This window comes from Phascolarctos cinereus, unplaced genomic scaffold (assembly GCF_003287225.1).
Source record: "Phascolarctos cinereus isolate Bilbo 61053 unplaced genomic scaffold, phaCin_HiC Scaffold_8;HRSCAF=390, whole genome shotgun sequence".
NCBI lineage: Eukaryota > Metazoa > Chordata > Mammalia > Diprotodontia > Phascolarctidae > Phascolarctos > Phascolarctos cinereus.
Genome location: NW_027556291.1, coordinates 8,752,563 through 8,776,991, shown reverse-complemented (window position 1 = coordinate 8,776,991; position 24,429 = coordinate 8,752,563). Strand labels below are relative to the sequence as shown.

The window sequence follows — 24,429 nt, the reverse complement described above, 5'->3', positions numbered from 1 at the left end:
GGCTCCGCCCACTGCTCCTCCCTCCTTCCCCGCCTTGTCTCCTCCGCCCCCTCCGCACCCCCGTCCCCTCCCCCGTCTCCGCTGCCCCAGACCACGGGCTCGCGCCTGGGATCGAGGGTGTGCCCGGGTGGAGGGATATGAATGCTGGGGGGTGGGGGGAACGGAGGGTCACGCGGGAGGAGGCGGGGGCCGGGGAGGGGGAAGTGGCCCCTGTGAGGGCTCCTCCCGCAGCCCAGCTTGCTCAAGCTCTTTCACCCGGGAGGGGAGACTTGGTGGCCAATTCGAGGAAACTGAGGAATTGTTCAGGCCCCTGGAGCACTCGAGGAGGGGACCGACGGAACTGCCGCCCGACCTCCGGAGGGGAGGCGACCCGAGATCCCATCCCTGGAGGTCCGATCGGCTGGGTGGGGCAGTGACCTATATTGCCCCGCCCGCCACTTCCGGCCCCCTTCAGCCTCCTTGGCCCGGACGGTCCCAGCACTGCGACAGGGTGTAGGGAGAGTTTTGACGCCCGAGATGTCAGGGCTGGATGCCCTGTTTAACACCAACTCCCTCCCCCCCAAAGCCCCACCCACCCACGCGCCTGGTGGTTTCTCCTCTCTTTCCTTAGCCTCCAGGGCCTTTTGACACTTTCCTGGATGTGACCGCTTCGTGGGGCTTCTTCCAGTATTTCTGTGCCCGGCCCTGGCTCCCAGAATTACAGCTTCTTAGAGTTGGAAAGGTTGTTCAAAGCTATGTAGCCTAATCTATACCTGAATGGTGTCTCCCCCGGTCCCCCAGCCTAGTCTGCTTTCGGACAGCCCTCACAGGACGTTCCTCCTAGCATCAATCCTCAATTGGGCTTTGCACCTTCCCCCTATACACCTAGGTCAGTCTTCTGGGGACAAAGAACAAAACTAATCTCTGTTCTGTGAGATTAACCTTCAAATACCTGTCAGTGCACCCACCCGCAGTCTCCTCTTCCCCAGGCTAAATACCCCCAATTCCTTTAACGTCTGTACAATAATAAGCGTCAGTTTAGAAGGATTTTTTCCATATATCGTTTGACTCCAAATCCAATACTGACTAATGAACCCCGAGGGGTCACTACCTTGCACATATAAATCACTGAATATTTTTAATTGACGATAAGGCGATCTGGTGAAAAAACAAAAAAGCACTGAACTTAAAAACTTGGATTCTACTTCTAACTTTGCCACTAAAAGCTGACATTTATATCTCTCATGAAACAGACAAGAAAAGGCTTTTACAGTGGAGAGGAAATGGGGGAAGGTGAGAGGGAATGAGTGAATCTTATTCTCATAGGATTTGGCTTAAGGAGGGAATAACATACACATTTAATTGGGTATGGAAGTTTGTCTTACCCTACAGGAAAATAAGGGGGGAAGGGGACAAGAGAGCAGGGGGTTGATAGAGGGGAGGGCAGATTGGGAGAGGGGATAATCAGAAGCAAACACTTCTGAGGGACAGGGTCAAAAGAGAGAATAGAATAAATGGGGGGTAGGATAGGATGAAGGGAAATATGCTTAGTTTTTCACAACATGACTACTATGGAAGTGTTTTGCATGACTACACGTCTATAACCTGTATCGAGATGCTTGCCTTTTCAATGAGGGTGGGTGGGGAAGGAGGAAGGGAGAAAATTTGTAACCCAAAGTTTTAAAAACACATGTTAAAAAAAATTTTTTTTAAAAAGAAAGAAAAAGCTGACATTTATACAGAACCTTTTACAAACATTTTCTCATTTGCTCCTGACAATAACCCTGTAACAGAAATATACTAGGTATTATTATCCTTATTTTATGGCCAAGGAAATTGAGGCATAGAAGTTAAATACTGTGCTGGAGTCAGAGGATCTGGGTTCAAATTCGGACTGTTACTACCTGGCTGAACTTGGTCACTTCTCTGGCCTCAGTTTCCTTAAATGTAAAATGAGGAAGATGAATCAAGTGACATGGGAGTTCACTTCTAACTCAAAACCTGTGGTCCTAAGGGACTTGCCTAAAGTCTTTCTCCTGCCTCTTTCCGTCAGACCACAGTGCCTCTTTTTTACTCATATCATTCTGTTCTCTGGGTATCAGTTTCCTTTTCTGTAAAAATAAAAGGGTTGAGACTGACGGCATTTAAGAGCCCCAATTCCAGCTTTAATAAATCTATGGTTCACTGACTTCTATTAATTCCAGCTATTGTGAAGGGCAACAATGATGCCTTAAGTAGGCCCTTCCAGCATCCTCACTTTACAGGCAAACACATGTGCAATCCCACAACAGAGTGATCCCACGACTTCCAACGGTGTATTTTTTTTTTTAATTTTTAGGCAATTGGGGTTGAGTTACTTGCCCAGGGTCACACAGCTAGTAAGTGTTAGCTGACCAAAACCTGATTTGAACTCAGGTCCTCCTGAATCCAGGGCAGGTGCTCCATTCACTGCATCACCTAGCTGCCTCCAACGGTGTATTTTAAAGATAATTCTCATTGACCTTCTCCAACAAGTCACGGGTAAGAAGTTAAAAGCCAGCACCAAACGACCCTTTGTTCACTGTGCTTGATAAAGATGGCCCTTCTCAAGGGTTAGTGACTGCTCTCTAAAAGTGAAGGATAAGAAAGCCCTCCATGTAGTTAATAGAACTGTATACAGTGTTTTAAGACCTCTTAACAATTCAGTTCAATTCAACAAACATTTATTACCCAGTAGAACAGATGCCTCTGAAAGGGAGAGGACTGTCTTTTTAATTTTGTCTCCCTAGCCTCCACAATGCCTCCAGCACAACAGGCTGCTTGTGATGTTACTTGAATTGTATTGAGTCTCAGAGAAACAAGATGACTTGCTCTAGTAAGTGACAGGAAAAGTCAAATCTCTGAACTCCTAAGCTAATGCTCTGGCCACCCCCCACACTCTTTGGCCCCATGGGATTTCTCTCACGTTCAGTACCTTGCACAAAAGAGATATTCAAGAAATAATGATAGCTCATGTTGCTAATGTGATTTATGACCCACACGCTTTACTTACAACCAACCAGTGAAATAGGAAGGTCAAATATTTATCCCCATTTTATAGATAAAGAACGTGGCATTCCCATCTCCCACCTACATATCTTGGCACAGACTTTTTCCCCTCATACCTAGCATGTTTTCTCTCCTCAGATCCTGGCTTCCTTCAAGGTCATTTCTGAACCTCTCAGTTGCCAGTGTTCACTTCCTCTTCAAATTATCACACACACACACACACACCACACACACACACACACACACACATATTTGTCTATCCCTCCAGAGTATGAAAGCTCCTTGAAAGCATGGTCTACTTTTTGCTTTAACTTTGTATCCCCAGGACCTAGCACTGAGCCTTGCATATATAGTAGGTGCTTAATAAATAATTATTGGATTGGAGTAGAAGAAACTAAAAAAGTGGTTATGCAACAAATTTCCTCCATTGCCTCTTACTCTTATGGCTTGATGATTCACTGAATCAGACACTGAGAATCTCAATTTGATCTCTAGCCCCCAGATAGGAGGCTAAGGACGACTGGGTCAGAATGTAAACTGTGGGGCTCCAAGTGTTTTCAGATTTGCAGAAGCCAGGGAAGGTGTTGCTTTTGGCATGAAAATGTGTACTTAGAATGCTGGAGTAGGACTATTTAGGTGTATTACATACTCTGAAGCTACTGTCTCCAAAGATGAACTGGCACGTTACTGGTCAGTACTCAGAGCTCAGCTGCTATCCCCCCCACACCCCCCCCAAGCTCTAGGAGTAATCCACAGTATTTGTGTGTGGTCTCTTTCTAATGCTCCAGTTCATGAGCTCCCACGTGTGGCAAAGGGGATACTTCCCAGCTCCTGGAGATGCTTTTGCTGGAGTTCTCAAGGTGTTACCTTTGGGTATTATGTAGCTTTTCTTCTGGGTTCCTTGTGGTGCCTTGCATCTCTCTTTCTTCATACTGCCCAGTCTATTCTTAGTTCCCATTGCAGATACTGCTGTCAGCTTTTCTGGGGTTGTGCTAGGGCCCCAGTTGGAAACTCCAAATCCTCTGGACCCTTCAAAGCCCACAAGGCCTGCCTCTGTCCAGAGGTTAGTGGGGAAGAGACTGAGATCAAGGCTGAGACACTTCTGTTCTCTCTACACTCCCTCACTAAGTGATTCCTTCTCAGGCGCTTGGCTGGAGGCTTCCAGGTGATGGAATCTCTGGGTTCTAAACTGGTCTGTTATTTTATACAAAACCCACGGGGGTGACTGAGGCTCCTCAACCGATCCAGACACACTTCCTGCATATCACTCCAGCTCATGCAGTGACTTTCAAGGACATCCACATTGATCAAAGATGATTTCCAAACTTAGTCAAAAGCCTATGATTGATTAATTCACCCAGTGTGTTGTCACTTGGTTATGGTATCAAGGTTTATCATCTGGTCACTTACTCTAAGTGGGATGGTGTGATTGGTTAATTCAGTCAACCCCATCCTTAGATAAGGACATCAAAGAACCCAGGCTGTGAAGAGAATAGGACCTTCAGCTGAGCCCGGTGGCTGCCATCCCAGGACAAAGTTATAAAGGGCAAAAAAATTCTTTTAAGGAATTACAAGGTAGATGTGATGTGGTGGAAAAGTACAGGGGCTACGGCTACAACCTGCCAAGAGGGATAAAAAGAACAAGGGGAAGTACTACTAGATGCTACAACAGATAGAGTACAGGAATGGGAGGCAGGAAGATCCAAATTCCAATCCTGCCTCAGATATTAGTCAAACTTTCTGTGCCTCAGTTTCCTCATCTGTGAAATGGAAATAATAGTGGCACCCACTTTATAGGGATGAAAGAATCAAATGAGTTAACAAATGTAAAATGACTTTGCAAACCTTAAAGTACTATATAAATGCTAGCCAAAAAAAGTGGGAAAAACCCAAACGATTTAAACTAGAATGGGATGGAATAGAATAAAATCTTGGGAACTAAACCAGACCTTGGAAAGAATCAAGTCTAATCTCCTTCCATGTTCCACAAGTTTTCCCTTTTAATTTGGACCAGGAAAGGAGCATCACAGGAGCAGAACTCATGCTGCAGACTGGCAAGAAGAGATGGTGAGAAAACAAGAAATGACTGAGTGGGAGCTGAGGTTCAGGGGAGAGAGATGAAGGAAAGAAGGGAGAGAAAATGGCAAGGAACCCAAGGGTTCCCTGCCCCCCCCACCTCTTGTAGCTGGTTCTGACTCCTAGGTTAAGTTCGTCATTTACAAACCCCACTGAACCTTTATATAGTGCTAAGTGCTTTATAATTATTATCTCATTTGATCATAGCTTGTGATCATATTCACTAGGGCCGTTCCTTCCATTTTCAGACTGTAGAATCGTGATTGGTTTGGGTTTATTTTTAGAGAAGCTGTTCCACCCTTCAGATCATTTTGTTTCCCTCTCTGCACTTTTCTCAATTCAGTTATTTATTAAAAATCAAACAAACAAAAACTAAATCATACCTTTGTCTTTTTTTTTTTCCAGTTCTAGTCCTCCAATGGATCTCCTCAATGCAGGTACTCCCTCCAATAATGCAGAGCACAACCCATTCATGTCTCCCTAACTTTTGTTTGAGCCGTCCTTGCTCTCAGCAGGCTACCAGCCCCTCCTCTTTTTCAATTATACATTTCTTTTTATCACAGTTTTTACATATTGTTCTTACAATAGTCATTTCACAATAGAAATATACCTGCTATTGTCCCCATCCCCCAACCCAAAACGTTTCCTTTTAAGAAGAAAAGCAGCCAGGCGTATCCACCATTTGGCATGTCTAGTTCCCCACCTCTAGGAAGGAGGCATGTTTCATCATTTGTCCTCTAGAACTTCGTATTTAATCTAGCTCAGTTCCTTCTTTCGGCTCAGTCTTTTCCTTTCAATCAGGGTTTTTGGCACCAACTGCATTTCCATACAGTTGTTTATCAGTCATTAGTTATAGAAAGCAATTTCAATTTCTCCCTCTCAGACACAATTTCTTATCTATGGTTCCCTTTTAATGGTGATTGACATTGGCTTCAGATTTCACTGGAGATTTTACTCAGGGCTTACTGATATTTTCTTCTTTTTCTGCATACTAGTTTGCTCCTGTGTATAGTGGAGATTCTCAAATTTTGCTGCCTAGGATCATTCTAAATCTATGATATAAACACTATTATATACATTTTTATTCTGTACATTCAGTGTGACACATTGTGAGTGGATTAGATCGCAGTGGGGCCCAAATCAGATTCAAATGTAATTGAGAAATATTTAACAAGATAAATAAAAATACAGTAAGACATAGTATCACATTTTAAAACAAAATCATTCTGTGGCCAGCAGCATACCTTATGGATGGCTTGTGTTGTTCAGTTATTTTAGTCATGTCCAACCATTTATGACTCCATTTGGGGTTTTCTTGGCAGAGATCCTGGAGGGGTTTGCCATTTCCTTCTCCAGCTCATTTTACAGATGAGGAAACAGAGGGAAACAGGGGGAAGTGACTCGTCCAGGGCCATATAGCCAGTGAGTATCTGAGGACGGATTTGAATTCAGGAAGAGTCTTCCTGACTCCAGGGCTGGTGCTCTATGCACTTGATGGAGCCACAATCTGCCCCTACTCTGGAATGGATGCTGCTGCCAAAAGTTTCAGGGTTTTTTCTTTCGTTTTTGTGTATAAATAGCCTCCACTACAGCCCTTCTTTGATGTGTAGCTTAGAGGTGACGCTGGGCTCCTGGAGGTTCTATTACTGAAAAACAAACTCTGGCAGGTTTTCAGGATTCAATCAGTAAGCGTGTATTAAGTGTCTACTGTATGCCAGGCACTGAAGATCGAAAGACGAAAAGGAGGTTACAGTCTATCCGGAAAAACCTGTATATAAGTCAGGAAATACCAGATATCTACAAAAGGGGTACAAGGTAGTTTTGGGGGAGGCATGAGCAGCTATGGGGCTCAGGAAAAGTCTCATTTACAAGCTTTGAAGGAAAGTAAAGAGTGAAGTGCATAGACGCATCTTCCTGAGTTCAAATCTGGCCTCAGACACTGGCTGTTTGGCCCTGGACAAGTCACTTCACCATGTTTGCCTCAGTTTCCTCACCTGTAGGTGAAGGAAATGGCAAACCACTCCAGTATCTTTGGCAAGACAACCCCAAACGGGGTCACAAAGAGTCGGACACGACTCAACAATAACAAGAGATTCTAAAAGGCAGAGGCAAGAAGGGATGACATTTGAGGTAAAGGCACAAGCAACAGGATGGGAAATGGAGTATCCTGTGTATGGGAAGGGGAGTCACCCCTCTGCACTTTGCTAGGCTAGCCCTTTGGGTGGCAGGCAATAGTCACGTTATTGTATGCATTTCTCTTCTATACATTCAGTATATCCAAGGTATATAATGGAGCCAGGTCAGAAAGGCCTTCATATGCCAAACAGAGGCATTTGTACTTGATTCTGGAGGCACCACTGGAGTGTCCTGAGCAGCAGCTGACATGGCTGACAGCGATGTGAAGGATGGACCCGAGGTGGAGGGCCTGAGCTGTGTGAGAGATGTGTGGAGGGAGGAATGATAAGATTTGGCAGCTGAATGACAATGGGGTGGGGGAAGGGGAGTCGGGGCCTGAAAATGGCCTTGTGCCTGTCATTGGAGAACTAGAGCCTTCTGAGCAGAGGGGTGGCCACCAAGAGATGAATCCTTTTGACCTTAACAATTACTGAAGCTCTTTACTAAGAAGACAGTTGAAGTATCTAAGTACAGATCTTTTTTTTCCCCTTATTTAATATTTTAGTTTCTTCCAAACAAGTATAGATCTTAAAGCCTGGTACAGCAGGAAGCCCATTGCACCTGCAGTTAAAGGTCTTGTGTTCAAATTCTGATTCTTACACTTATTGCCTGTGTGACCTTGGGCAACTCACTTCATTTCCCTGGGCCTGTTTCCACCACTGTGGACTAGATGGCCCTACTGGTCCTAAATCTACCAAATATCTGTACCTGCTACCTCACCTTGCTTGCTACCTATCCCACCCTTCAACTATGCTACTCTTGCACTCTTGACTGAAAATGTACTCTCAGAGGTCACCAGAGAATTCCTGCCTGTTCTAATAGTTTGGGACTCTATGCATACTTATACGCTTTTCATAGTAGATTTCATCTGTCTTGATCATTCGGATGCTGTTGGACACCCTCTTCTTCTCTTCCAGGAGAGAGCCTGCACTCTCCTGGGTCTCCCTTCTTCCTCACCGTTCCTTCCTTCTAGCTGTCATTGAAGTATCACCCGTGGACCCCTCTCTCTCTCTCTCTGCTCTTTTCCTCAATGGCTCTATTACTCCCCCAAGCTCCCACTAATCACCTCTGTAGAGATGATTCTCAAATCTGTTGCCAGGCACATCCCTAGAGAGGGGTTCAGGACCTAGGACAAATCACCCTTTGTGGGTGGGTCTCCTCCTCTTCACCTTGGTAATATTATTTCAGATGTGAAATGGGGTTAAAATGCACATCAAAAACAGCCTTGAAGGGACAAGCCTGGGGACCTGGGTCACACCCCAATATAGAAAATATGGAAAACAATACCAGCTCACCTGAGCCTTTCTACTCCTGCTGTCCAGCCTGAACAATGAAGCTAATTAGCTTAGTTAGTTTGCATTTCTCCCTCATTGGTGTCATTTTTGTAGGGAATGGAGGCCCTGCCTTAGTGCTGAGAGTCAGCATGGCATAATGCATTAACCCCTGGACCTTGAGTCGGAAAGAATGAGGTTCAAATGCTTCCTCAGACACATACTGGCTACGTGACCCTAAGTAAGTCACTTCACTTCTACTGAGATGTGCCTTCTTCACATGGAAAGTGAGAATAATTATAACCCCAGCCTTCTAGGGATGGTGGGAGACTCCAGTGTTCATAAAGTACTTGTCAGACTTCTTACTACTGTGACTCAGTGTTTAAAAAGCATCTCTCTACATTTCTGCAAAGTAACCCTGGCTATTGTGGATCCTGACGAGGTCATGGGCTCACAAAATCCTAGATTTATAATTAGAAGGGATCTGAGAGATCATTACATTCACCTTCTCCCATCCCCCGCTCCATTTTACCGATGAGAAAACTGACGCCCAGAGATGTTAAATGACCTGTTCAGAATCACCCAGGAAGTAAGCAGCCCACATAGTTTGGAACTCCTCTGCCTCCAAATGCAGCATGCTTTCCACCACACCCCTCAAAATAATGGCATCCTTAGCAAATACTCTGAGAATTGGGTTCTGCATACCAAAGCATATGCGCAGTTTTGTTATGCTTGTTGTATATTGCCACATTGATTTCGATGAAGACCTACAGCAGAATGAAGCAGCTGGAGGAAAGAAAGAACCAAAAAAGTCCCAGCTACAGACAGACCCTGTGGACAGAAGCCAGGACTTGTTCAGATATCCCTTCAAAATGTGTTTGAAAAGTTAAGTTCACAGAGAAGGGTCCCAGGACACTGGGTTCAAATCCTGGCCTTGAGCAAGTCGCTTTCACTGAATGACAGAAAAAATAATTCAAGTGCTTATCATGTGCCATGCATTGTGCTGAATGCTAGGCTCCTTCCCACATCACTGTACATTTGGGTATTCTCCCTGGTGATCACAAGCCCAGGGCCTCTGGGTAACAAAGAGGGGATTGCATAGATGGTCCCTTCCAACTCTGAGGCTGTGTTAGCTCCCCAAACCTTCCTCTGTGATCCCTTGGTCTGGGATTTTTCTAATGGCATCCCTAGCTCCCATTTATATCTAGTATAAAGAGCCAGCTAGAGCCAGTTCATGCTAGCGTGGGAGAGATGCAGGAATTTTTCAAGCCTGTTGTTAAATACAGCCATTATTTAAAAATTTAATTATATAAACATATAATTCAATTCTATTAAAAATAAAAGTAATAAATACTCAAAACTCATCACTACCTACTTATTTTACTACATTTTATGATTATTTATGCTCTTGAAGTTATTTATGTTTATCGTGTCTGTACACTGGAAATACTATATAGTGGGGTACCCTGGCGCTTCTCTTCCCAGTTCTGGGTTCAGTGGTGTCACATTGATAGCTTGAAACAGGCCATGGTAGCTGTATTTACATCATAAAAACTGGCAAATGCTATAATCAGGGCTTGATTTATTCTTTTGTTGATTTTTCTAAACTTAAAAAAATGATGGAGAAAAATGTTAATAATAGAGATCATGTCACATTGAGAGTAATGCGCAAAACATCATGGCCATATTGTTCCAGTATTTCAAAACTATTATTCAATCCAAAAAAGAAGCTGCTCGGATCATTGCTTTCATCTTACTCATTCACATCAACAAAACTATCAAACAGTGTTTATGTCAGAATGGTTCATCAACAGCATGAGCAATCTCTTTGCGGAATCAGATAGCAATCAAGCATTTATTCACAGTCTGATTTTGGGACACTATTGTTAGCAACAGAATTATAAAAACTGATGGTAGATTTTGCAAGAAATAGCAAGTCTGATTGAAATCAGAGGCATAAACAGAAAAAACAAGGTGAGTTAGTTTTAAATGTGTTATTTCTAAAATTACATAAAGACATCATTTACAGAAATTTACATCCTCAAGTGGTATTATGAATTTACTAACATAATATAAACTTATTTTTCAGATTCTGCTTCCTAAAATAGAAGAATGACAAGAGTGATCTATTACGGTTTTTTTTTAATGTGAAGAAGATGAACTAACAGACAAAATAGTGATAGGAATGAAGATTCCTGTGGATCAAAGCCAAATTTTGAATCTGTTGAATGACCAATCATGTTTGTCAAAGGGAGGAATAGATAATCTTGTGCTTCAGGATTGTTGGAATGAACAGCACAAATGGCTTGAAATGAAAAGTAAATGAGGATGTCATAAAGTGTGGTCAATAATTCCCCACTTAGGAACAACAGCAGAAAAGGATGTCTGCGTGTCCAAGGAATAGAATTTATATTTAGTAACCCAAAGGACAGTGATAAAACTCTAGGCAAACTTCTCTGTGGAAAAAAATTTTTTTTAGAGAATATGATGTTTCTAAAGCCCAGGCTAAAATTCAAAATATGTTTTTAAAAATTGGCTAATGGAATTTGGAACTCAAAGTTTTAAAAATGAATGTTAAAAACTGTTTTTACATACAACTGGGAAATAAGATATACAGGCAATGAGGTATGGAAATCTATCCTACCCTGCAGGAAAATAGAAGGGGAAGGGGATAAGCGGGGGAGTGTGATAGGAGGGAGGGCAGATTGGGGAAAGGGGTATTCAGAATGAACGGCGTCTTGGGCTGGGGGAAGGGGAGAGATGGGGAGAAAATTGGGAACTCACAATCTTGTGGAAGTGAATGTTGAAAACTAAAAATAAATTAAGAAAAAAAGGAAAAAAAGAACATGGGAGGAGGGAATACAAAGAAATCCACATGATAACTTTATTATCTATTTAAAAGCAATAACAAGTTGTACATAATAGACTTGCAGGTTCATGTGCAACCATCTTTTTCTATTGTACTATGTTATGGAAATGCTTGTTTTATTCCATAAATTAAAAATAAATAAATTTAAAAAATAAAAAATGATTAATGACTCAACTTTCAATTTAGTACATAAACTAAATAATAAAATAGTGATAATTAAGTAATGAAAATACCATAAAAGTTTTCAATACTGTTTACAATTTAATAGAATGTAGTAGGCCTTTACATGATATTGAGGTGGCAATAGAATTGCAAGAGAAAATGGAGCACATATAGGCAACTGCTTATATACACAAGACAGTGCAAAGCAGAACATACTGCACAAGAAATTAAAATGAAAATATTTAAGAATATTATAGAACAGAATAGGTGGTGCAGTAGATAGAGCGCTGGCCCTGGAGTCAGGAGGACGTGAGTTCTAATCCAGCCTCAGACACTTCCTAACTGTATGACCCCAGGCAAATTACTTAACCGTGTTTGCCTCAGTTTCCTCATCTGTAAAGTGAGCTGGAGAAGGAAATGAGAAACCTCTCCAGCATCTTTGCCAAGAAAACCCTAAATGGGGTCACAGAGAGTCAGACACGACTGGACAACAACAAAGAGAATGCCAAAATTTGTGTCACCACTGACAAGGCATCTACAGTTTGGAAGAAAAGTACCCTAGCAATCTATCTTCAATGTACAGTTTGATCAGCTCTATCATCAGTAATGCTCTTTGTTGCTTTAAGGGAATTGGTGTCAACCACAGCAGAATGTATTTTAATACATTATTGTCTATTTGAAATAACTGTGGCTTTAACAATGAATATTTGAAAGCAAACGTAATAGCATTTTGTTCTGGTGGTGTTAATACAATGCAGGGAGAAGGTCTAGAGTAGCTACAAAGTTGTTTGGAAATTTTCCTAAAATCATCAGTTAGCATTGTTTAAATCATTAGCTGCAATTACTACTTGCCAATTAAATATCTGAAATAAAACAAGTTAATCATCTTTAATATCTTTGGATAAAATTTATTCTATTTATCATCAATCTATCTAACAAAAAGCAAACTGAACTAGAAACTGTAGCTAAAGAACTTGAACTTGAAATTAGGAAAGCTGGTCAAGTCCTGGGACTGAGATGGGCAGCATGCAGTTTAAGATCTGCTACTTCTGTATGACGTGAATATCCTCCATTTCTCCTTTTCTTCTCTTTATTATGGTTTACAAAGTGATTAGCTAATGTCAATTTCTTGTAAGACATTGCTGTAACAAAAGACATTCTTAAAGCATTTTCATTGCTTTTAACTGCACTGCACTCAAGATCAACTGAGGTTCAGAAAACGAAAAAATGAATCAAACACACCATACGAATTTTGTGGAATTTGCAGATTAGCACTGGAAAGCATGAATCTCAAGGTGAAGATTTGGTAAGTTTAAAGATGTTCCATTCAATAAAAACAGTAAACTGAAAACTCTTCTTAGGAATGTCACTAGAAAATGTAACCCAACACATGAACATGTCTTTTACTGGACAGAATCAATAAGGAAAATATTTTCAATTATTCATTATTTATTAGAATCCTCTACTTGGCCTTGTAAAGAACTAACTTCACCATAGCTATCTGGGAAAAATTAAAATGTATCATTTAAGGGAACTTTTCAAACATGAAATTAATTTGAATGATTTTGGGGATTTTGTAGACAATAATGTAAATCAAACGGTGTTCCAATCCCTGTAACCATACAAAAGGGCAACAAGATAATTAGCACTATTACAGTCAGTAGTGCTGATACTGGAAGAGGTTTCAGTTTAATGAATATAATTTCTATGAAGATGACAAATAATTCATTTATAAAAAAATTTTTTGATGACAAATAATTCAACAGCAGATCCTGTATGAAATTTAATGACAATAAGCTTAATGGGAAAAGAGCAAGAGGCTGGGTGGGATGCAACTCAAACATTACATTTACTATCAAATTATGGATGAATCACAACCACAGCTTAGCTACAGATACAAGAATTCAGCAAAAATCACTGAAAGCATTCTGTAAGAATCAAGTGGCTCTGCGGAATTTACAATATAGAGTACTGTATACTTATTTGTAAACTGTGCTACACATCCTTTGTATCAGTAAAATTTATAATGAACTTATGTCTAATATATATGTGTATGTATGTGTGTGCATATATCTGTGTGTGTGTGTGTAATATATATTTTAGAGAACCAGTTGTTAAACATTTACCAGCACACCACTGTTCATATAGCACAGTTAAGATTTGCAAAGCACTTTACATCCATTATTTCATTTGAGCCTTATGACAACCCCCTGAGGTAGCTGCTGCTATCATAGCCACTTTACACATGGGGAAGCCAAGGCTTCCTGATTTCAAGTCCGCCACTAAGCTATGCTGCCTCTAACCAACAACCACTACAATAACAATTCCCATTTCTGTAACATTCTAGGGTTTATAAAATACTTTCCTTATTGCAGCCCTCTGAAAGAGATGCTACAGGTATTGCTGTCACCATTTCACAGATGAGGAAATGGAGGCTCAAAGAAATTAAGCTACCTGTCCGTGGTCCTACAGCTATATGGAAAAATGTTAAGCTCAGAACACGAAACTGTTTGGCCATATCTAAAAAAAGTAGAAGCAAATTTGAGGGGATTTGAGGGGATCTGGGAGTCTTCCAGAGTCCAAGACATCAGGAAAAGCACTGATTCTTAAAATACAACTTTTGGACTTCTATTGACCTGGGTTTCAAATGGCAGAAGGATTCAATCAGATGGAAAGAAAGTCTCTTCCTAATTAGAAGAAAATAGTCACAGAGAACTATGACAGAATGAATGATCACTTTTGACAGTCCAAGTTTTACAGAACAAATCCTTTTATGAAGGCAGTTTGTTTTGTGAAGTTTGGATTCAGTCAAAGGGCCCCACTTGAGGACCTAGAGCGCCACATGTGGCATCGAAGCCACAGATTCCCCACCTCTGTCTAGTTACTTAACCTTTGTAAGCCTCAGTTTCTTCACTCATAAAATGTACTACCTCTGCCCCTCTCCCCTCCCCTCCCCCGGGTTACTGTGAGGCTCAAGTGTGATGCTACACTCTAAAGCATCATATACATGCTACTATGATTTCTACTTTTCTTTGCCTTTGGGTAATTTTGTTATTTTAGCAAACCCATGCCTAACTACGCAGGAAGCCAGAGATCGATGCTGAGCACAAAGTCTACCCTGCCACCCCACAAACCATTCTATCAAACAATTCAATAAATCAACAGATTTCTTCAATGCATCAGAATCAGAGGGCATGAATGCTTTTTCCCCTTCTCTGCTTGGTTTATTGAGGTTTCAGATTATACCCAAGTGTAATCAGAATCCAACTTCACTTTGCTCAGAGAGGTCCAGAAGGGAAATGTCATCAAGAGAACCATCCTTATCGGTGCTTTCCAAATGAAGAGGCAGCCAGGTCTGAATTGGAACTTGTTTGACTCAGTGACCAGAGCTCCTTGTTCTTTTTCCTTTCTTCCTAACCTGGCCAGTAGCCTCTATTCTTGAAAGAGTTAAGACTGTGAAGTGAAAAGCCCAGGGAATTTTAGGAACAGAAATCAACCTTTCTTCCATAAGCTGGTCTGTAGATGCCAGCAGGATTTTGATTTCTAGAAAGCAACTTAATTCATAGGACCTTAACACAGACCTAGGGCTGCCAGCGACCTCAGAGGTGATCCAGCCCAACACTTCTCATTTTATAGAGGAGGCCATATAGACAGCAATTGGCTCCTCTCAGTTCATCGCACTTTCCACTGTACCATCATGAAACTCTTGGCCAAGGATGGCACGGACCTACCAAGGGGTAGTAAACATATATTTGCCTAAAGTCTTATAACTAATCAAGGGGTCTATAACCTGAAATAAACAGGGTGAACTCAAGAGCCAAATTATACACAAGGAGGCAAATTTGCAGATAGCACTGAGATTTATTGGGAATGATTTCTATCCTGATTCTAACCTGCTTCTAACACTTCTAGCACTAATGAACAAAGAGGAACCAGTAGATGAAGTAGAAATAATACTAATAATAGCTGGCACTTCTAAAGTGCTTTAATATTTACAAAGCACTTTATGTTTTCATCTGTATTTCTAGTACTTAACACAATGCCTGGCACACATTAAGAGCTTAATAAATGCTTGTTGCCTTGGCTTTATGGATGTTATCTTTTGATTCTCATAATAACTCCATGTGGTATTATAGTTATCATAATCCCCATTTTTACAGATAAGGAAACTGAGGCTCAGAGAGGTTAAGTGACTTGCCTATGGTCATACAGCTATTAAGTATCTGAGTGGGATTCCTGGATCTTTCCTTTTTTTCCAAGCCCAGTGCTTCTTCCACTATTGAACCCTGTTTATTAGCATTCCTGTCACTATAGCCCTACTAAATGTGAGCTCTAGCATGTCAAGAAACAGATCTGACTTATTTTTGAGGCCCTCTTCTCCACTCTATCAGCCCTAAGCACAATGTTCTGTGCAAAAACACCCCAAAAAAACCTCCCAAAAGACCCCAACCCCTCAATACATGGTGATCACAGCTGTTTAGAGGAATCCTAAGAACCACAGGAAGCTGCTTTTCTGCTTTGAAAGTTGTTTCAGTCTGTCCTTCAACAAAATCAAGTTTACTACACTTAAAAGTATTTCTTAGCATCTCTTATCTACTAAGAGTAATTCCGTTTCTTGGATTCCATCGATGTGTTTATATTCTTGCATGGGGGGTGGGGGTGGTATATTTCTGCATACTTCTAAACGGCTGAGCTTCATCATCTTGTCCTGAGAGTCTTCAGCTGTCCCTTCCAGTCCTTTCCTTCTTGATTTACTTTTTTTGGGATTGTTCCTTCAGTGTGCCTATGATCCATTTGATTGCACCTTGAGAAAATTTTAGCTTTGTTTCCTTCCAGTGCTTTGGTTGGCTGATACTGTTCTAGTACCTTTTTCTTTAGACATTTTTGCCTCTCCTTTAAAAGATTCGTCACTTTTTTCACTGTATTGGTTTCATTTTCTTCAGCTTGCTCGTGCTTCAAAGTGATTGAATTTTTTTTCTTTTAAGCATTTCTGGTAGTTGTGCTTTTGCCAGGGTGGGGGGCATTTCTGTTGCTGTTTTTGAGGAGGATGTTAAGAAAGTCAATTATTTCCCTTGCACCCTCTCACTTTGTCATCTTCTCCCAAGTCTTGAACCATCAGGAAGTTGGCAAAGATTATAAACCACTGATCTTTCTGAATTTGGCCTTCTGGAACTGCTTGTTGGTTCTAACCTTCAGGGTTCTTTCATCCACTATATGTTGGCAAACATACTATACGTTAGCACTCTCTTTGGGGTTTAAAAACTCTATTGGATTCCAAACTGCCTTCTAAGTCACTGAAGATATTCAAGGACATGGTTCCTAGCCTTTCAGTTAGTTCCTTTTTTCTTTTCCGGAAGACTTTTTTTTCTCCTAAAAAAAACTAAAACCCCAAACCCATACAATAAATACTAAGTCTAATAAAAAAAAATTCCCACATTGGTCATGTTCAAATGTGAATGTCTCATTCTGGATTTTAAGTCTTTCTGAGAGAAGGTGACTGGTATGATTCATGTTCAATCCTCTGGACTCATGGTATATAATTCCACTGTTAAAGTTCTAAAGTTTTCCAAAGTTATTTTTCTCCATAATGTTGTCTTTATGTAAATTGTTGTCCCAGTTATGTTCATTTCACTCTAAATCAGTTCATAGAGGGCTTCCCATTTTCTTTCAACACTATCCATTTCATTATTTCTTATGGCACAATAATATTCCATTACATTCACATGCCATAATTTGTTTGACCAGGTAGGCAGTCCCTTAAGTTTCCAGTTTTTTTACTATTATGAAAATAGTTGCTATAAATATTTTTGCATATTATGGGGCCTTTCCTCCTTTCTTTAATCTCGTTGGGAAATAGCACTAGTAGTGGTATAGTTGGGTCAAAGGGTTAGTAACTTTTGAGGCAAAGTTCCTAACTGCTTTCCAGAATGGTTCAACTGATTCATAGCTCCACTAAGAATGCACAAGTGTTCTGGTTTCCCCACAGACTCGCCAACACTTGTCATTTTCCTCTTTTGTCACTTTTGCCAATCTGATGGGTGTGAGGTAGAACTTCAGAGTTGTTTTAGTTTGCATTTCTCTAATTAGTAGTGATTTGGGTTTTTTCCTGTGGCTGTTAATATCTTGGATTTCTTTCTTTGAAAACTGTTCATATCCTTTTGACTATCAATTGGAGAATGGCTCTTATTATAATTGAATCAGTTTCTTATATATCTTGGATATGAGACCTTTATCAGAGGAATTGATTGCAAAGATTTTCTCGAATTACACATTTTCCTTTCAATTTTAACTGAATTACATTTTTGTACAAAACCATTTTAGGTAATCAAAATTGTCCATTTCCTCTTCTGTGATCCTCTCTCTTTCTTGTTTCATCATGAATTCTTCTTGTATCATGAAAGCCATCTCCTTCCTTGCTCCTCTAATTTGTTAATGATGTGACCTTTTATGTCAAAGTCACACATCCATTTGGAGTTTCTCTTTTGGGAAGTCTTGAGATCAAAGAGAAGGGAATGAGGTGTTTGGGTGCAGATGGACAGATTTTTCACTGAACTGAGTAGGGGACAGGTCTCCACTCTGCTATCCTCCAAGGGTGATTGTTGGGAAGCTCAAACTTGATGATGTCTTTTTCTGGTGAGGAAGGTCTTACAGGTATCTCCTCTCTCTACAGATGTTCAGGGAGGTTTAAGTGACTTGTGCACCTGAAACTGACAAAACTCAGGTAAAGGGGAAAGTGGAGAAAAGAGATATAACAGAGAGAGTGAGGCCTAGCTTTGGTGACCTGCTTAAGGGTAAGGCTTCAAGATTTACTAGCAGATCTTGATCTACTGGTTGGGAACCCCAGAAGTCAGTCTTTTCTTCTGCAAAAGCCTAGGGCATTACTAGCTGTGTGACCCTGGGCAAGTCACTTAACACAGATTGCTTCACCAAAAAAACAAAAGCAAAAACAAAACAAAAGCCTAGGGCAAATATAACTCTAGTTCTTTTATTTGCCCACCTCATAGCCTTAATCATGTGAACAAATGAAAGTGATAGCTAGTCCCCAAACCTCAGTGTAGTCATTAGCTCCTACCTCCTCTCTCACCAAACATTTCTTCCAGAATGGATCAGAAAACAAAAAAAACAAGGTTAACTGATTATAGAGTTTCATCTCCTTTCCCTCCTTACCCTCAGGTGGTGTTTACCAATAGTGAAAGATCCAAGGGGTAGAGAGCAGGAGGTAAAGACAACAAAGAAAACTAGATCACTTAGAATCGTACAATCTGTCAAACACCATATTTTTCCAGAGTGAATAGTTTAGTGGCAAGATTACAGAATCCTAACTGTTTTTCAAGTTTGAGTATCTTTCCAGAAGGGCAGCTAGGTGGTCCAGTGGATAGAGTGCTGGGCCTGGAGTCAGGAAGACTTATCTTCATGAATTCAAATATGGCCTCAGACACCTACTATCTGTGTGACCCTAGGCAAGTCACTTCACCCTGTTTGCCTCAGTTTCTTCCTCTGTAAAATAAGCTGGAGAAGGAAATGGCAAACCATTCCAGTACCTTTGCCAAGAAAACCCCAAATGGGGTCACACAGAATCAGACATGACTGGACAACAACAATCTTTCCAAAAGACAAAATCATTAAGGGGAAAGGAGAAGGGATTTACATAGTACCTAGTACATGCCAAGCACTGTGCTAAGCTCTTGATCTTCCCTGTCATCATAGTAGCTTTTTATAGTTAGGTTCTTTTTTTGTTGTTTTCTCATTTTTCCAGCCTATTTTTTTTCTTTTTTACTTTGAGCATTATGTTAAACTTGGGCTCTGTTCTCTGCATGGGGGGTGGGGAGGAGCAGAGGGGCACCGTTCCAAGCTTTGGGTTTTTTCACACTGCTGTTTTCAGACCTAGTTCTGGGGGTTCAGAAGTCTTTGGTGTGACCCAGGGAGAGGCGGAGTCAGTCACTACTCTCCTGGTCTACATTCTAAAAGGGCCCTCACTCCTTTAGCTCAGCAAGTGATACTGTGACCCAGAAGTGGATATAGGCAATGGAGCTGCCAAACAGGATTCAAGAACAGTTCTTCCCATTTATCCACTGCACCCAGCTGACTCTCTAATAAATAACGGACATTTACACAGAAGTTGAAGATTTGCAACATGCTTTACATATCTCATTTACATTTTCCCAGCCCAAAACAACTTAGGAGGTTAGAATGAGAGGTCTGCGACACTGGGGTGGAGGCTGGCCTGTAGCCCACATAGCAGCAACACCAGCTGTGGGCCTTGGAGGGAGGAGCAGCAGCAGCAGCTTCAGGAGCCCTCAAGCCAGAGATAGTAAGGGGATCTGGCAACTTGATCAAGAGACTACAGGGGAAGAACTGTTCTTGAATCCTGCCTCTGACACATCCTAGCTGTGTGACCCTGGGCAAGTCACTTAACCTCTAATGATCAGTTTTATCATCTGTAAAATGGGGATGACAATATCCCTAGGGTATTTTCAGGGTTGCTGTTAAGTTGAAATGAGTTCACGCATGTGTAACTGGAGATTGTCCCTATCTCAGTCTGAGCCAAAATAAGAATAGCTAACATTACATAGAACCTATGTGCCAGGCCCTGGGCTAAGCACTTTACAAATTTTATCTTGTTTGATCCTCATGACAACTCTGGGAGGTAGGTGTTATTATTATCCCTGTCTTACAGATGAGGAAACTGAGGCATAGAGGTGAAGTGACTTGCCCAGGGGTCACACAGCTAGGAAGTATCTAAGGATGGATTTGAACTTAGGTCTCTCTGACTCCAAGCCCAGTGCTCTATGGGCACTGTGGAGCCCCCTAGCTGGCAGCATGAAGCTGCGATGCAATTCCCCTGTGGACTTTGGAGTATGTGAAGACCTTCTGTTATCTGGCTCTAGTCTGTTAACCATGTGGTGAATAACAAGCCTCTTTGGCTGTGACTGTGTAGTTGGAAGTGAGGGCCAATTCTAAAGGCTACTAGTCAATGTTGTCCTTTCTCTTGGCTTGACTTTTTCCTAACGATTGGTATTTGTGTGTGTGTGTGTGTGTGTGTGTGTGTGTGTGAGAGAGAGAGAGAGAGAGAGAAAGAGAGGGAGGGAGAGAGAAGGGGAAGACAGAGAAAGAGACAGGGAAAGGGGACAGAAGGAAGTAGGGAGGGAGGACAGAAGGAGGAAGAGAGAGAGTGAAAAGAGGGAGAGAGGGGAAGAGAGAAAGAGACAGGGGGAGGGGGGGAGAGAGAGAGAGGGAGGGGGAGGGAGGGAGGGAGTTAGTTTTTAGCACTTTTTGTTTGGTTGCCTTGGGAACAAGGGCCTAGAAATGCCCCTTTAGCTAATAATAGATGGAAGAGGTTTCTGGCACTTGAAAAAAACAATCCTATGCACCCTCCTATGGCACATTATTCTCTAGGTAACAGCTCCTATTGTTTTAAGCCCTGGGCCTGCAGTTAGAGGACTTGAATTGCAATTCCTATTATGTGACCTTAGGCAAGTCACTTACTTCCTGGAATCTCTGAGCTAAAGGGTCCCTGATGGCCATCTAGTCTGAGCCCTACCTGAGGAAGAATGCCAACAAGCAGCCTCTACTTTGAGATCTCCAGGGAATGAGAGCCCACCACGTTCCTAGGCTCTAATGAATGGGAAGAGTAGCTAGGTGGTGCTGCAGTGGATAGAGTGCCAGGCCTGAAGTCAGGAAGACCTGAGTTCAAGTTTGGTCTCAGACACTTCCTAGTTGTGTTACCCTGGGCAAGTCACTTCACTTGGTTTGCCGCACTTTCCTCATCTGTCAAATGAGCTGGAGAAGGAAATGGCAAACTATTCACGTATTTTTGCCAAGAAAACCCCAAATAGGGTCACAAAGAGTCAGACATGACTGAAAAACAATTCAACAACAAAATGAAGGTTTTTCCTACCATCAAATCAAAATCTGCCTCTTGGCAAATTCCCCCTTATTTTTCTGGCTTCTGCTTTGTGGTTCCCAGCAGTACATGTGTTATCCCTTTCAAATATGGAGAGCACTACCCCACCCACCTCCATTTTCTCCAGGCTAACCATTCTCATGTCAGTCACTGGTCACAGTTCAAGGGCCTGAGGCCCTCGAAGATCCTGGTTGCTCTGTCCCAGCTCCTCCTCTGGCCTCATTTTCCTCTTCTGTAAAATGAAGGGGATTAGGATTATTTGTCACCACACTATGTATGGTGCTTACATTTAGTGATAAATGTTTGTTGGAGTAGTTGAAACATCACATATCCATTACTTTATACTTTTAAAGTGACTTTCACACCTATCATGTTAAAACCTTTGCAAACAGCCAGTGGCAGGGTCACCATCTACACTGCACAGGGCATTTGTCCAGGTGAGATGGAATATGAGGTTTCTGTTCTTTGGACTTCCAAGAAAGCCTACAAAATGCCATGTGACCGATCTTCTGGTAAAACAAGCACGTCAATTCTCACCATACTGCCTCAAGTCTCTGAAAGCCTGGTTGTTCCCACCCCCAATATAGACTACATCCTCTAGAACACAGTAGACAGTCTCTGCGAGCTGTTCACCACCACTGGGCCACCCCATGAACCTAGCTGTGCTGATCCTCTCTGAATTTAGTGGGTAACTCAATCCATCACTGGTCCCTAACTCAAAGCCTTGCCGGCTTGGTTGGACATGACAGATTTATCTGTTCCACTTGGATAGAGTCTTCAGGCACACAGGGACTCTTTCCACACTACAATGAGGAAACCAAACAGAACTTTAATGGTGCAATTTATATCAATTCAGCAAGCATTTACTAAGCATCTACTGTGTGCCAGGTTCCTTGCTAGGCCCTGAGAACACAAAGAAAAAATGAAACCATCTTCGTCCTCAAGGGGTTTACACTCTTTTAAAAAAAAAACAGGCTTTTCTTTTCTCTTCTTCCTCCTAGGAAAAACAAAATAAAATCCTCCTAACAAACATGCTGTCAAGCAAAACAGGTTCCTGCAACTGGCCCCATCCCAAAGTGTGTGTGCCTGATCCTTGGTATTTATGCCACCACTTCTGTGTCAGGTGGTTAGGATACTTCGTCATGGTCCTCTGATCTTCAACTGGAAGGACACGTCGTCTCAAGTAAGTAGGTGCAAACTATGTATAAAGTAATTTCAAGATGGAGAGAGGCCTGAAGACTGAAGAAATCAGGAAAGGCCTCAAGTAAGAGTAACATTTCATTTGTGCTTTGTAGGAACCTAGGGATTGGGGGAGGTGCAGATGCTGTTCTTTCCCCATTTCACACATAGGGGACCTCTTTGTGCAAAGCCATGGAGAGACATGGAACATCATGTATAGGGAGGTGGGAGGTAGATTATGCTACATGCAACAGGGAGCCACTGACTTTTGAGTAAGGGCACAACTGTGTGGTGGGAAGATGGACTGCATAAGAGAGACTGGAAGCAGGAAGACCAGTTTTTAGGAGTCTATTGTAATAGCTGAGGTGAGAGAAGGTAAGAAAATGACTATGGTGGCTGAGTAGAAGGGAGGGGATGAACACTGAGAGGTGTCACGAAAGGATGGATGGATGACACCTGATTGGCTCCAGTTGGCCTTCAAACCACTCAATTGGGATGCAACAGGGTTGACCACCACTGAAGGCTCTCTGTCTGAGAGAACATCTCTGCCTGCATCTCAGAGAGCAGCCTAAACAGCCAGAGGGTCTATCTCTACTCTCTCTTGGTGCTCCGAGCACTTACACTCCCAGGAAGAACCAGAACTATTTGCAATGCAATCATCAAGGGCCTACCGAACCTTTGCAAATTCGACTACTTATCGGATTCCCTAAATATGGTTTCAAAACTGTCAGCCCCCTTACATAAGCAGAAGGGCGTGTGGAGAGGGGACCCCAACCTAAGGGGAGAGGCCATTGAGAGGAAACAAACAATTTATTTGGATCTTGCAGAAGCACACAATGCTCTCACAGAATTATTTGCTTGTTATTAGCTTAACAATAAATAAGCATCTTAATACAGGTGCATGCAATGCAAACCAAATACCCATAACCCTCCATGGTGAGGGCTTCCGAACTTCCATGTACCCTTCTTTTTTTTTTTTAAACATTCTGATATTGGCATTTTGACAGTTTTCTTTGTAATCCTGTATGTTTTACACATTTAAAAATATTATTCTGCGGCTTCCCTGGACTGCCAAAAGGTGTCCAAGACACAAAAAAGGTGAAGACCCCTCGCTCTGTGGGGACATTTTCCTTCAAGCAGGGTTTCTGGATAAATCACTTATCTGGGCAACCCTCAAGGAACTGTAGCAGAGGAGGTGTGGGCCTGCATCTGTAGAGGGAGTTTCCTGATTTGGGAGTTCCCCATACCAATGAAATCACAGGTCCTGGCTCTATTTTTATCCTATCCCCAGCTCCTAATAACATATTGTAAGTGCTTTAGGAGACGTTGGTAGAATGAGAGCGAACTGTGGCTTTACCGTGTTGGGGTTAAGATGTCTGCTGTTGCCCTCTTCACTCACTGGTCCTGCCTCGCCAAGGCTGTTTGCCTACTTGGCATTCCTCCTTGACCACATCTACCCAGGCATCACACAGCTGCCCCCTACCCCCACCCCATCACCTCATCCAGAAGTGAGCAGCTCAGGCTCTACTTGGAGGGCATTCTAGCAACAGATTTTGCAAATGACTTCCATCGAATAGGTCAGTTTTATTTTTTTTTATTTTATTTTTTGCATCTTTTAATTTCGTTAATTTTGTTGCAATTCAGCGAAGTCGGAGGTTTGAATCCAGTAGACTGACGTTCATTTCAGAGTTGTGATGGCAGAGAAAACCCACAACCTCCCTTGCAACAGTCCCTGCCCATGCTAGAGAAGATTAATGCCTCCAAGGCCTTCTTCTCTCTGTCTCCTC

At 41.9% G+C, this 24,429-nt stretch overlaps 1 pseudogene; it reads left to right on the top strand.

Annotated features, from left to right (window-relative positions):
• The first annotated feature begins 137 nt into the window (after nt 1-137).
• LOC144455024 (E3 SUMO-protein ligase KIAA1586 pseudogene) lies at nt 138-13,317 on the top strand (annotated as a pseudogene).
• Nucleotides 13,318-24,429: the final 11,112 nt, after the last annotated feature.